We start from the raw sequence: 13799 nt of genomic DNA on the forward strand, positions 1-13799 counted from the left end.
ACTCTTTCCCTTTTAATTTTTTTATGGTCTTATGTCAAGTCCTGGCTGTGCTGGTGGCACTTGTACTTTTAACTGCAGAGGTCTTTGTTCCTTCCCTTTCTCCCCAGTTTCCAGCTGAAAGCTGCAGGCACCACCATACCAGACCTGGCAAGCCACTTCACTATCCAGCCGCAGAAGGGCCTGCTGGCTGCCTCCGGGCGCCCTGTGCAGGTCCAGGTGTTCTTCCACCCCAAGACGGAAGTGAATATCGAGGACAAACCCGTCCTGCACTACCAGGTGAGCTGCCCCAGCCAGGCAGTGGTGGCACAGCACGTCTTGGGAGCGTGAGCAGGACAGGTGCCTTCTGGAAGGAGGGCTTTAGCTGGGTAATTCTCGTAGGTGACAGCAATGTCTCAGAAAACATTTGTGATGCTTCCTAAGCAGAGCTGAAAGTCTGGCTCCGGAGGAGGCGTTGAAACAGGGAGGATGAGCTGATGGGGACCTGGGATGGGATCAGGGAACAGAGTCAGAGGCTGGCCTTTTTGCTGGTTTTACCAAGCCCTCCTCTGGCTGCAGGTGATGGAGCCCAGCATCTGCGGAGGAGGCGAGACCGTCGCCGTCATCCCAGTGAGGGTGTCGGCGAAAGCTGTGTTCAGCAAGTACAGCATTCACCCCGCCTCGCTCATCAACTTCGGTGCCATGGTGAAGGGCAGCAGGAAAACCTGCACCTTCATGCTGGAGAACAAAGGCAGCCTTGACTTTAAATTCCTCATCTACCGAGCAGACCAGGACGCATCCCGATTGCAAGAGAAAAGGTGAGAGAAGACCTGCATCACCTGTCCTGCCTGAGGAGGCACGACAGCGTGGCTGGTGTGTGACAGGCAGCCCAGACACCTGGGTTATTGTCCAGTTCACGTCACCTGCTTGTGAACAGGGAGTGGAGAAGTGCCTCAGTGTCCCCGTGTGTCGGGCAAAGCTGGTGATACAGCTGAGCTGTCTGTAAGCTGCAGGAGGTGCCGCCGGGGCTGCGAGGGGCAGGGAGGCTTTCGTCTGTGGGGAGGGGAAGGTCAGCTTTGGCTTCAGAGGAAGGCAGGGTGGGGGCTCAGCATGATGGGTGTTTCTGCTTTCTGCTCTTAGTGGATGTCAAATGAAATCTGCCCACTCTGGCAAGAGTGAGAACTTACACCAAAGGACTTCCTCAGCCAAGAAAAGCAAGCGCTCGCTGCAGAAGGTTGCCAGCCCCTCCATGCAGGTGGGTGGCTCCCGCTCCCCAAGACACACTGCTGCGGGTGCTGGGGGAGGACGCTGATGGGGGCTCATCACCGTGGGGTGGGACATGGTCTGCACGATGGAGGTCCGTCATCTCCCAGCCACAAGCAGAGGCAGGAGCTGCTCAGTTGCACTGACAGTCCCGTGCTCTGGCTCAGACTTGGAGTTGTGGGGTCAAGAGAGAGGAGCAGGTCCCGTGTTTTGGTGGCTGCTAGCCAAAATAGGACTGTGAATACCACAGATGTGGGCACGTTCCTGTTTGAAGTCCCACTCCATAGATACCAGATGACCTTGTGTTTTCGTCTTCCCAGTCCCCTCCCTTCCCTCCCATCACTTCTCACAGTTATTTCTGCTCTCCTGTTTTACCCCTGAGGCTGGAGGATCCCAGCTAGCACCTTCACCTTTTACACCCAAACTCCGTCCTCTGTGCCAGCCAGGATAGGCCTGCAGCTCCTCCTGGCTTGTCCCTCTCGTCCTGGGGCTGCCTCTGGGCCGTGGAGTCATCCCTCCCTGCCCTGGGACTGGGGGCTCGGCCTGGCTGGAGGTTGAGGAGTGGCGTACTCCTTGCTGGGGATGCTCAAGGCTGGGCTGCTGGACGTCAGCCTCTCCTGGGACTCTTTCTGCAGGCTCGCCTCACTCTAGGCATGTTCACGGTGTACCCTGGCTTTGGTTCCATCCCTCCTGGGGGCCAGCAGATGATCACGGTGGATTGCTCTGCAGAATCACTGGGGACGTGCGAGGAGCACCTGCGCATCGATATCAGCGACAGAGACCCCCAGGACAATCCCCTCGGCATCCCCTATACCCTGCTGGCTGAGTCCTGCCTCCCAGGTACGCCCCGTCCGCAGGTTCCCACAGCCAGACCTGCTGCTGGTCAGCACCTGAACTTATTGCTTGGTTAGAGAGGCGCCCTGACCTTGAAGCTAAACCCTAAAATCCTCAGAGGTTCCAGTTCTTTTCAAGTCAGCCAGCGGGGAGAGGCTGGGAGGGATGCATGGAAGGATAAAAGGAAAGCAATACTCCTTGACTGGGACTGAGCTCCATCCTCGCAGCCGACTCCCCGCCCAAGGCTGGGTTTTGCAGTGACCTGGGCAGAAAGGGTTTATCAAGCCTTCCGAGAGGCCAGCAGGGTCCCGAAAAATTCATCAGGAATTCAGCATTCAGCCCTCCCTCTGCTCTGCTCCGCAGCATTTGTGGTTGATGACATCGAGTCCATCTTTGAGGAGCATCGAATCTGCAGCAACGTCAACCTCTGCCAGACCCCGCAGACGGTGCGAGACAAGGGTGTGTATGTCAGAGATGAGAACAAGTTTATCTTCACCGACGTTCGGGTTGGGCACCGGGCCACAGCTCGCTTCAAGATCCACAATGTCAACAAAGTCCCCTGCAATGTGGTCCTTTCCATCAAACCCATCGCCGGTGAGGTAAGAACAAGAGGCCAAGGTGACCGTTGCTCTTTACAGGCTGCGCTGCCTTGTTCTCCAGACTCGTTGCTTCCTCTTGCCCGCCCTAGTCCAGCTCCGTGCAGGTCAGGCTACAGGGGGGAGCAGCAGTGCCAGGGTGGCAGTTCTGAATTTGGCACGTCTCGAGCAAGGCTTTGGCTCACCGCTCTGGCTGGGTCTTTGGTGGGAGACCCAAACCCTTCTGCACATCTCTTGGAAGCCCGCTCAGAGGGGGCCTTTACTGGCCTGACGTGCCTGGGCTCAAAGCAGACCATTCCCTCAGGCTCCCTGGCCTTTTCCTTCTCTTTAAAGGCCAGTTTGAGGTTAGTTGCGGGGTTTCCGTGCAGTGCCCCCCTCCCTTGTGTGCTGGGGTGGCTGCCCAGTGCTCAAAGCCAGCTTTTGCGCTCCTGGGCTCCCTGTGCAAGGTCAGCACCGCTTTGGAGTCACCCCTGCGATGGAAGGAGCCTGCCCAGGGCAAGCAGGAAGGGAGACACGCTGTCTGGGGCTGTTCCCGGTGACGCATATAAGAATAAGACTGCGTACGAAACACTGAAGGATGTTTCCTCCTAACACGGCTCTGTGGGTTCCCCCAAGTTTCACAGCCCCATCAGTGACATTTTCAAGGTGGATCCCGTTCGGATGTGCGTGCCCAGCTGCTCCCACGCCTTTGCTACGGTGACCTTCACTCCACAGATGATGCAGAGCTACCAGTGCACTTTTGAGGCTTCCCTCGATGTCCTGGCGAGGTAACTCCCCCTGTGAAATCTGGGCGGGGGGACCTGCCTGATGGCTGCCCCTCCTCTGGGAGGACCCCGACCTCTTGTTAACCCTGATGCTCTCGGTAGCCTTAGGCAGAGTGCTTAGCATTAGAGAATAGAGGAGGCGGTAACTACTAGACAGAGTAGAAAGAGAAGGGGTTATAGCTTAGCCTCTGCGAGTGACTGTGAAGACAGTGCAGCATTTGGTAGCCAGCTGGGAGTTAGTGAATCAGCAAGAAATGGAGATGTGCAACAGTTGAGCTGGGGCTTTCCAAGGACAAAGGTTTAGATGAAGCCGTTTCTGTGCCAGCCAGCCAGCGTGCATTATTTCCTCCTTGTTTCTGTTAAAATGAGATGATTGTATGTGATTACCTGGGGTATGTTAAGCTATTCTCTGTCAAAGGAGCAACTGGAGCCCTTCTAAAAGAGGAGCCCAATTCCCCTGTCCTGGGACGTGTGTACCAGGGCTCTGACCGGCTCTTCCCCAGCCGTTTAGTGGCTGAGTCAGGACAAGTCAGCTTTCTGCTCTAGTACGCAATTCCTTTTTTAGCGTCCTTGGAAATAATCATTACTGATGGTGCCATTTATTTTTCCCTTCTTGCTTTTATACTATTTCCATGCTGCGCTCGTGCTTTTTGCATGTGTCTCATATCATCGCAGCCAGTGAATTTGCCATGTCTCACCTGTCGCCTCATTATTTACCTGCTGTGCTGCATGATTCGATTCAGTGACATGTTCTTTAACTGCTACTCTGGAAGGCTCTGGCTCTTCAGAGCTCTTGTGAATGGCCCTGATTGGATTGGGAGGAGGGGGGTGGAGGAGACCTGTGTCGTGGGGTACAGGAGCACCAGCCAGGGAAAATGCAGTGGGTGGCCCCTCTTTGTTGCTTGCCAGGTGGGAAATTGGTTAGTGCCGGCCGTCACGATCTCTCCTCTGCCTTTCCTGCAGCCCTGCAGCAATTAAAGCGCAAAGCCTGACCTTCCGTGTCAGTGGAGATGGGACTCTGCCTCGGGTGACAGTCCTGCGCCCGGTACTTCACAGTAAGAGAGGGAACCCTCTGCTGGTCTTTAAGAAGCTGTTGCTGGGTGATTCACAAAAACTCCCTCTGGTCCTTCATAATGGTGGCACCCTACCTGTCCAGGTGAGGACCTGCTCAGGGAACGCTCTGGTCTGGGAACAAGTGCTTGTCTCGTGGAGAAAAGGTCCCAGGAAGCATGGCAGACCTGGAAACAGCTCTCAGAAATTCTTTTTAAGCAAATGACTGACTTGTAATTTCCAGGAAGAGAGTTCCTCTTGGAAATGCGATTTTTCTGACTAGCCTATCCTTTTCAGTTAAATACAACGCAAGAAAGTTGGTGGGGTGTTTTCCCCCCATCTCTCTTCTCACGCTTTGATTCTCGGGTGGGCACGTGTGATGTCCTAGTTGCATTAGATTGTATTTGATCCCATTTTACTACACTTTAATGAAAAATTCTGTTCATTACTTTTGTATCCCAGCGCCTCTGAACGCTTCTTTTTTCTGTCTAGTTTTACTTGAACTTTGTAAGTTTAGCTAAGAGCTGTGTTTGAAGCGGGGAAGCATGCTGGATGCCCCATGCTGGACCAGCACCAGTACGGTGCCAACCCACGTGTCACCCTGTACCCACAGCAGTGTGGTTGTGCTCTGTGTTCCTTTTTCTCAGTTGACGATAGACCTGTTGGATGAAGCGGGAGTTTTCTTCTTGAAAGCCAGGCCCACCACACAATGCGTCTACCAAGCTGGGGGCGTGAAGGAGGACTCTCCTGCAGGAGGTAAATCCAGTAAGCGTGAAGCGCGGTCATCCACACAGGGGAGAAATGTGTGCCCTGCTCTTGGCTTGGCCAAGCAGCCGCCAAATGTTAGATGTTGTTTCTTCGCTGGGGCTCTCCGTACCCCCAGCTTTTCATGTGGACTCTGCGCACGGCTTCCTCCTAGAAAGTGGTTGGAAGTTTTTTCTGTTCCTCTGGACATGGTGGGTTGAGTTGCGGGGGGCTGTCACCACTTCAGCGGACCATCTGAGGTCTTTGCTGCGTGTGGGAGTAGCAGCCTGAATGGAGGCAGCCCCTGAGCCCACAGCCAGCCAACAGAAGCCAAACCCATTCTTTGGCTCAGCTTTACGTGTGGCAGGAGCTGACTGACTGCAGTTTGAGTGAGCGCTGGGTGTTAACCTGTGTTTAAGGCACTTCAGCAGTGATACGCGTGGTGCTGTCGTAGCCTTGTGAACATAGGAGGAGGGTCTGGCACCATTGGTGGGAGAATCTGTGCTTAGAGGTAGCTGGGTTTCAACCCCTTACGCCCCACAGAAATATTTCAGCGGTACAGCTGTATCACTTGTCGCTGATTTCATTGCTGTGCAGAGAGGAAGCCTCACACCCCTCTCCTGGTCCTGCTCCGTGGGGAATTAGCAGAGTTTGACGTGCTTTTCAAACCCACCCTGGCCCAGCGTGTGGAAGGCAGGATCCACTTGTCGGTGGTGAACAACCCGTATGAGGAGACCGACATTCAGCTGGTGGGCGAAGGCTACGAGGATGACTTCACGCTAGATAACATCCACGGACTGGTGGCAGACAGTGAGGAGGAGAAGAATGCTGAGGGCAATCTAGAGGAAGACGTAATTGAGGGTAAGAGAGGAAAGGCTGCCCAGGTGGATCAAGGAACAGGAAAACAGACGTTTCTGCTCACCCTGTGCCGTGCACCTGCGGTCCAGCTTTAGCAGCCAGATCCTGCTGCCTTCTGTAGCCTGCAGAGGCTTAAGAGGCAGCTTGAGAGCAGAAGAGAAGATCGTCTGTCAAGGGAGAAGCTTGCAGGCTAGCAGGGAAGGGTCAGAGATACCCGCGTTCAGCTGAGTATCTCCAAAAGGAGGGCTGCCAGCCCATGGTATGCTATGGAGATGAAGCCCGTGTCTAATGATTTGTGCCCTCGATATACGCAGCCTGTGCTGTCACCCCCTGGCCTGGCGGTCTGGGAGCGTGCTGGCTCTGTGCAGAGGGGCAGTGCATGCTGTGCTGCGTGGCTCTGCACAGCCACAGCCACGGGTTTAGGGATGTGGCAGGGCGCTTCCATGGAAGCGGTAGGATGGGGAACTGCGTCTCCCCAGGGAGGAAGGCTTGGAGCAAGGAAGAGTTGGCCACGCCTGTCTCTGTGGATGTGAGGAGGGTGGATGGACCTCAGGCACACTGAGACCTCCTGCTCTCATTCCTAGCAGCTGCCAGAGTGAATCACATCCCGTTCGGGGACTGTCACATCGGGAAACCCTACAGCGTGACCTTCACCATCACCAACCGCAGCAGGACGGAGGCGATGCGGTTTGAGTGGCTGGCAGACACCCCATTTCACTTCTCCCCCAAGGTGAGTTTGGATGGCTCTGCCTTTTCCCATTGCTCCAGCCCTGCCCGGCGGGTTCCCAGGAGCTGGCAGGGAGTCACCACGTACCGGTGAGAGCCTGTTTCAGTGCCACAAAGGAGCTGCAATCCCTGGCTTAGCTGGCACGGGGCTGTCAACCCCACAGAAAAGGCTCAGTGTTACGGGAGGTGGCATCTTTTGTATTTTCCTCTGTCAAACCCCAGATGAATACACGGTAAGAGGCAGATTCCTGGCACAGCTGCTCACCACATCGATCGATCTCTTTGCTGTCAGTCCTGCCCTTGCTAGTGATTCCAGTTAGGTCTTGGCTCTCTGGTTCTCCCTAGGTGGGACACCTCCATGCTGGCTGTGCTAAGGCCATCACAGTGACCTTGAAATCAGATGTCGCGGTCACCTTCAAAATGCACCCTGTGAAGTGCAAGGTGGCTAGGATCACCTTCCCGCTGCCGCCGGAGCAGATTAAAGACTGGGATGACTGCCTGCGCACCATCAAGTGGGTGGATACCACCATGAGGGGCCCAGGAGCCACGTGGCCTGTGAAGAAGAAGGTAAGAAACGCAAACAGGAAAAGCTAACGGAGCTGCTACAAAAAACCCCTGGCAGGCCACCATCTCTGCTGGCTGAGCAGCTCCTGCGTCCTCCTGACGTTTAATCCACCCGTGAGGTTCACCCGCAGTGCGTTTTGGGGGAGAGGCAGATGCAGTGACCTGTGACACCAACACAAAATGGGGCGGTCTTTTGACAAGACACGTTTAGCCACATGCAAACTACCGGTCTCTGCCAAAAGCTGAAGTGTTGCAACCTGTGTTGAACGGGAGGGCACATTTTACGATTTTATCACGTTTTGTGGTGTTAAAATTTCTTCGTCGAATTCAGTGCCTTTTCACCAACAAGGAGTTTAAGGCGCTGCACTCTGACTCTTGTTTTGGAGTGGAGAGCCACACTAGTGCTCTTGTGTGTGCGCTGGCCAGCCCACCGGCACATGGTGGGTGAGCTGTCAGCTCTGCCTACACCGATAGCAGAGATTTTGGTGGTGGTGCCCATGTTGTGTGGGATATCTCATTGTGGAGCAGCCCAGGTGCTGCGTGGCAGTCGTGCAGCAGTCTGGAGAAGCATCGCTCCAGAAAGTGCCACACACACGTACCTGGCACGTGTTCCTCCCTAGTTTCTGAGCCTTTTTAAGAGCTGTAAACCCCTTCTTCTTCCCCATCAGCAGCAGCAGTCGGAGGCTTTCCTAGTGAGTTCGTCCCCATTCCAAAACGCCCGTCCCCAGCCCTCACCAGCGTGGCTGTTGCCCCACACATGGTGTCTGGAAAGCACCTCCCGCTAAGACAAGAGGGAAAAGGTGCTTTCTGGTTTTGTTCAGTCTTGGGGTTCTCCATCCACAGAACTCCCACAGGGGAACTTAATCCTAATTTAGAGGCCTGCTGAATCTGTAGCGGGCCATGAAAAAGGTCTGACACTCTACAGGGTTGAAACACAGGGACAGGTACCTATGACCCAGTCATTGTCCCCATGGGTGTATTCTCAGTCATGGTGGTGATTATGGTGTTCAGTCGGTAGAAACAAACACTGTAATGGAAGGGTTAAATTTTGTCACCTTCCCGGGGAAATAAATGGGAATGGTCCTTTCTAGCCCCTGTACGAGGCTGATCTTGGAGGCCAAAAGCCTCCTCTTGCTCAGCCGGGCTTTCTAGGCTCTGCTCAGTGATTCTTCCCTTTCCTGTTTGGAGGTGATTGAGACAGACCCAGAACCAGCTCACACTGTCCTGGAGGAGAGCAGCCGTGAGGTGGAGCTTTGCCTCAGTGCTGTTGTCGACTACGCTGAGCTCAAGCTGGATACGGACACAATTCAGTGCAAGGAGACCTTGCCCTTCCAGACGAGGACATTCCCGTGAGAGCCAGAGGCCAGGCAGGGACCCGTGCGTGGGAGCTGCCTTTGCCCAGGGCTGACCTGGTGCCTGCTTCGCCGGAGCTGTGCCGTGCTCTCTGGTGGCCTCTGCTTCTCCTTCTACTCGTGGTCTGGTGAAAATAAAGGCAATAAAGTGCCAATAAAGGCAAAAAATAAAACACTGACATGTTTATTGTTTGGCCACTTAATAAACCTCTTCTAATTTCTAACTGGGTGATTAGGCCTGGCGGGGGGTGGGGGCAGGGGTGTGTGTGCTGCTGCCTGCTGGTTCTGAGGTTTCAGCTTCCACACATCCTGGGCGCCTGGAGATGCCTCACATGTGGACTCGAGTCCCTTCTAGGGCTTTGTGTTCAGTCTCACCTGCTGTTCTTCTCTTTAAACAAATCATGTATTGTTTCATCCTGTCCAAGTCCTGGCAGGGTGCTGGGGCCTGCGTATCTGCACGTAAAGCCAAGCAGGAGATGGTGGCTGCTTGGAGATGGTTCAATTCTGCCATGCCTTTCTGCTGACAACAACCATGGATTTGCTTCCACTGCGTGTTGCCTGTCCTCATCTGCTCGAGGACAGGTTTGCAGTCAAAATAATGTCAAACTGAGATGTAAAGACCAGAATAAGACCCTTGGATTAAGTCTCCTGGGCACCATGCCTGCCCTTTCCTCTTTAACCTCCAAACTTTGAAACACTTTGTCTCCGGGTAGCCCAGGGCAGTGGTCTAGACGTGGCAGAGTTGCCTGGGGACAAAGATACTCCTGAGCATCAAGGAAGGGGTACCAGAAGCTCACCATACAGTGTTACTTTTCTACCTGCTTTGTATTTATTGGTCATTGTCTTTTCACTCCTCCTTCTTGCTTTTCAGTTCCATGCTGTCCAACACGGGGAATGTGGCCCTGGAATACAACCGGATGGCGGCTGTGGAGGACGAAAGGGCATTGAGCCACACTGGGGAGCTGCTTCCACCCAGTCTGGATGGTAAGGTGCTGCAGCGAATGAAGAGACGGGACACAGCTTGATGCAAGCAAGTTGTCCATTTATTAGTGATTTTCTTACAATTACATATGTTTCTACCTTCTACATATTACACACTGATTGGTCAAATCTTAAGCGTAAAAAACACTGATTGGTTGATATTTAAGGCACACCGTTAGAACAATAGGAACTTATTAGTTTATCTTGACATAGCAATAATTTCTATTCCAAGGTTAGGGAGTTTCTTTCTACGCGGCTTTCTTGATTACATATCGGCGCCATCCGTTCCCTTATCTGGCTACTTGTTTCTCTGTCCGCCTGGCTGCCTCCTCAGCTGTAGCGGCTCAGGGGTCTGCAGTTGGCTTGTTCCTTGGTTCCCAGGGCTTGTGCCCTGCAAGTTCTAACAAGTCTCTATTCATCAGGCTATCAGTACTTGGACTCCTGTCCTTGAGGCCTTGTCCTACATCTCCCCCTTCCTGTTGCACAAAAAGAACCCCTGAAATCAAATGAGTTATTAATTTTTGTAAGCATTGTAAAAGACAAGGTATAAGTAATAAAACAAACAAAAAAGCAACTAAAGCATATATAATCATCTTCACTAAACTTCTTAACCATCCTGAAATGCCCCAACCACTGAACAGTTTATCTAACCAATCCCAAGTATCACTTTGTTGAAGATGAGAAACTCCATCCCTCAATCTTTGGATGCTAGCATGAATTGATTCCGAATGATCTGAAAGGTTCATGCAACACATCCCTTCAAACTCTTCACAACCATGACCTTGTGCCAGAAGCAAAAAATCTATTGCAGCTCTATTTTGTAATGTCGCGTGGCGAACACTATCAACATCTAATAAAAGACCAGACAGGGCACTGCTTGTGGCATTAGTTTGTTTGGCAAGCCAACAGCCAAGCTTATCTAATGCTGCCAGAGCCTTTCCTGCAGCAGCTCCAGGCAACAGAAGAGATGCAATAAAGCGTTGGCCAAAGGACCAAAATTGCATGTTATCATCACAATCGGAGGCAAATGCATGAACGCCACGCTTTGTCCTTCGAGAGTAGCAATGTTGTAAAATCATAGATGTGTTAGGAGTCAGGACGGAAAGTCGCCCTAAGCTACACGGACCTCCTTTTATATGAGAAGGAATGACAGGCCATGCTCTATCACCACAAATAAAAAATACTCCAGCAGGTAGTGAGAGCGGAGCATTGCTAGATTTAGACAAGTCGTTAGCAGTGTAATTACACCAGATACTTGCATTTCTAAAAACAGGATGAGTAGGGGAAACGTCCCATGCCCTAGATTGATTCTTTCCCATGTAGTTAAATTTTATGCAAAAATCCATTTTTACAGAACCAAGGAGTTCAATTTCTTGTGGTTCCAAAGTGGCCAGTGGGAGATGGGGTATCCATACATCCCAATTGTCTGTCACATTTTTTGATACGTTTTTGGGTGGAAAAAGACTTTGAAGGTCCCTAGGTATAGGCCATTCATCTAATGGTAAGCCCACAAGACATGTGGAAAAAGGCTGATCCGGAGTGGCCATAGCAAGACACAGAGTATGCTGTCCAGTCAAGTTCGCCAACGTGACCCAAACATTTACCTTTGGTAGAAAAGGGGGATAAGAGCCACCTTCAATAGGCCAAGGTCCAGGTATGAACATCATTATCCATATTACTGACAACACTTGTTTCTCTTTTTCCATTGTCGTTTTACAACCAGCCATTCTTCTGGTCGTACTGTCCATGACCGAGGCACTGCAATTGATTGTCCACACTCTAATCCTACAGTAATGTTCTTGTTAATAATATAAATTCTGCTTGCTAATACAATATATTGAAACAACAACCGTGCAATAGCCCGTACTTCTAGGCTTTCAATCAATGATAAAAAATTTGCAAAAACTAAGTCTGGCAAAATCTCAGAACCTAACCCTATAACTCCCTCTAATTCCAAAAGAGGTTTTCCCATAAAACGTTCAGCCCACTGTATATGATTAAACCTTAATATTTGATTATTACACTCAGAACACATCCAATGACCCCATCTGTCCCTTAGTCTTACAACTCACCAGCGATCGTGATCACAGAGTTCACGATGAACCTTGATCCACGGTCGACAAGATGGTCCATGTTCATAGCAACATAACTGTAGAAATCGAGACGCTGTCCAATCTGGTTCATGACAGTGTCGTTGAAAGTCGATGTAATGGAAGATAATATCTGCTAGCGGTGCCGTCAGTGCGTTGGGGATCTGGTCTGGTCCAAACGTATTACCTTTGTTAAGTGGTTTAATCCAGGGCGATATTGTCCGTTCCAAGCGCTGTAAAAAGTGAAATCTAGATGCTATATCCTGAATTTGGTTACCTGACATTAATGCAAAACAGAAATCCTCACACAGTTTTTATTTCATTCTGTAGGGTCGGTGTCGGTATCAGTTGTCTGCGGTAAAGGTTCACGGAAAGGTCTTACATTCTTTGCTGGGATCCATCTGGGTCCTTTTTCTGTGGAGACACAAGCATAACCTTTTCCCCATGTAACAAGAGGATATGGTCCCATAATTTTACCTGTTTCTGGATCTCGAACCAATACTGGGGCTTTAACCCGTGCCTTGAAGAAGGTATTTGCAGTAAAATGTCGAACTGTCGGTGGGTTGTTATCTATTAAAGAACAATTTAAAAAATTGAAAACATACAATGCTTTCTGTAACCGTTCCTCCGGAATAGCCATTCCCATTCCCCCTTTTTGTTGTTGTAATAGATGTTTTAGCGACTGATGAGACCGTTCAATGAGAGATTGACCGGTGGGGGAATGAGGAATGCCAGTAATATGAGTTATACCCCATAGGGCAAAAAAGGTTTTTATAGTTGTTGAAACATAAGCTGGACCATTATCTGTCTTTATCTTTAAGGGAATACCCAAAGTAGCAAAAGCACGCATTAAATGTCTACGAACATCTCGTGCCTTTTCCCCTGCGTGACAAGAGGCAAACAAGGCACCTGAAAATGTATCAATGGAAGAGTGGATATATTTAAGGTTACCAAATTCAGAATAATGTGTGACGTCTGTTTGCCATAATTGTAGGCTTTGTCATCCTCTAGGGTTAACTCCTGCAGCAATTGATGGGAAAGAATGTTTTTGACAATCAGGACAGACAGCAATAATATTTGGCGCTTGTTGAGAAGGAAGGTCAAGCTGTCGTTTAAGAGCTCCAGCATTTTGATGGAAAAAAGAGTGACTTAGTTTAGCTTGTGCAATGTGGTCTGGCAATACTTGAACTGGTAACGTCAATAGATCAGCTCGTCAATTGCCTTCTGCAGGAAAACCAGGTAGTGAGGTGTGAGACCTAATATGCATAACAAAATAAGGCGCAGATCGAGAGTCCAAAAGGAAAATAAGTTCCTGTAACAGGGTAAAAAGTTGTGAATGTGAAACATTCCGCAGCACAGAAGCTTCGGCTCGTTTAACAACAACTGCAACATAAGTGGAATCAGTAACAAGGTTGAGTGGTACGTTCCATTTTCGGAAAACACGAACAACTGCATTCAGTTGTACTATTTGAGGTGAACCGGAGACTGTCTCTATGTCCGAGTCCCATTGTCTCTGTTGATCATCCCACCATAGGAGAACAGATTGATGTGATTTGCCTGATCCATCTGTAAAGACAGTAAGTGCCTGTAAGGGTTGTTTGCTTCTTTTGGGTTTTAACATCAGACGAAAGTCAATGTTAAACAGTTTGTGTGAAGGTGGATGAGAAGTTATTTGACCTGTATAGTCGGCAAGTGCCATAACAAAGGTGTCTGATTGCTGATAAAGCCATTGTAAGTATACTGTTGTTATTGGCAGACAAATAGAGACAAAATCCTTCCCTGATAAGGTTAACAGGCGTGATCTAGCTTGAACAATCAGAGAGGCAAACACTTCGTGTTGTGTCAAAATAGTTTTTGTAGACTGGTTAGGTAAAAAGATCCATTCAATAATCGACAGGGGGTCTGAGTTCTGAAGGTCCCATTGAAATATCAGGGCATGAGGCTGTCGAGCAGGGTTTAAAATAATCAAGTAAAAAGGTAGTTCAGGGGCCCATCGGTGGG

At 50.6% G+C, this 13799-nt stretch overlaps 1 pseudogene across 1 annotated transcript in view; it reads left to right on the forward strand.

Moving 5' to 3' along the window:
* Positions 1–13196, forward strand: part of LOC308057670 (hydrocephalus-inducing protein homolog) — a 105322-nt pseudogene extending 92126 nt beyond the window's left edge. Inside the window, exons 57-69 of the transcript in view lie at positions 108–276; positions 556–794; positions 1117–1285; positions 1641–2079; positions 2437–2672; positions 3285–3436; positions 4397–4589; positions 5131–5239; positions 5825–6088; positions 6673–6815; positions 7157–7378; positions 8564–8724; positions 9599–13196. The product of the transcript in view is annotated as a hydrocephalus-inducing protein homolog (transcript). The remainder of the gene's footprint in view (positions 1–107; positions 277–555; positions 795–1116; positions 1286–1640; positions 2080–2436; positions 2673–3284; positions 3437–4396; positions 4590–5130; positions 5240–5824; positions 6089–6672; positions 6816–7156; positions 7379–8563; positions 8725–9598) is intronic.
* The last annotated feature ends 603 nt before the right edge of the window (positions 13197–13799 follow it).

This window comes from Falco punctatus (genome assembly GCF_963210335.1).
Source record: "Falco punctatus genome assembly, contig: scaffold_56, whole genome shotgun sequence".
Lineage (NCBI taxonomy): Eukaryota > Metazoa > Chordata > Aves > Falconiformes > Falconidae > Falco > Falco punctatus.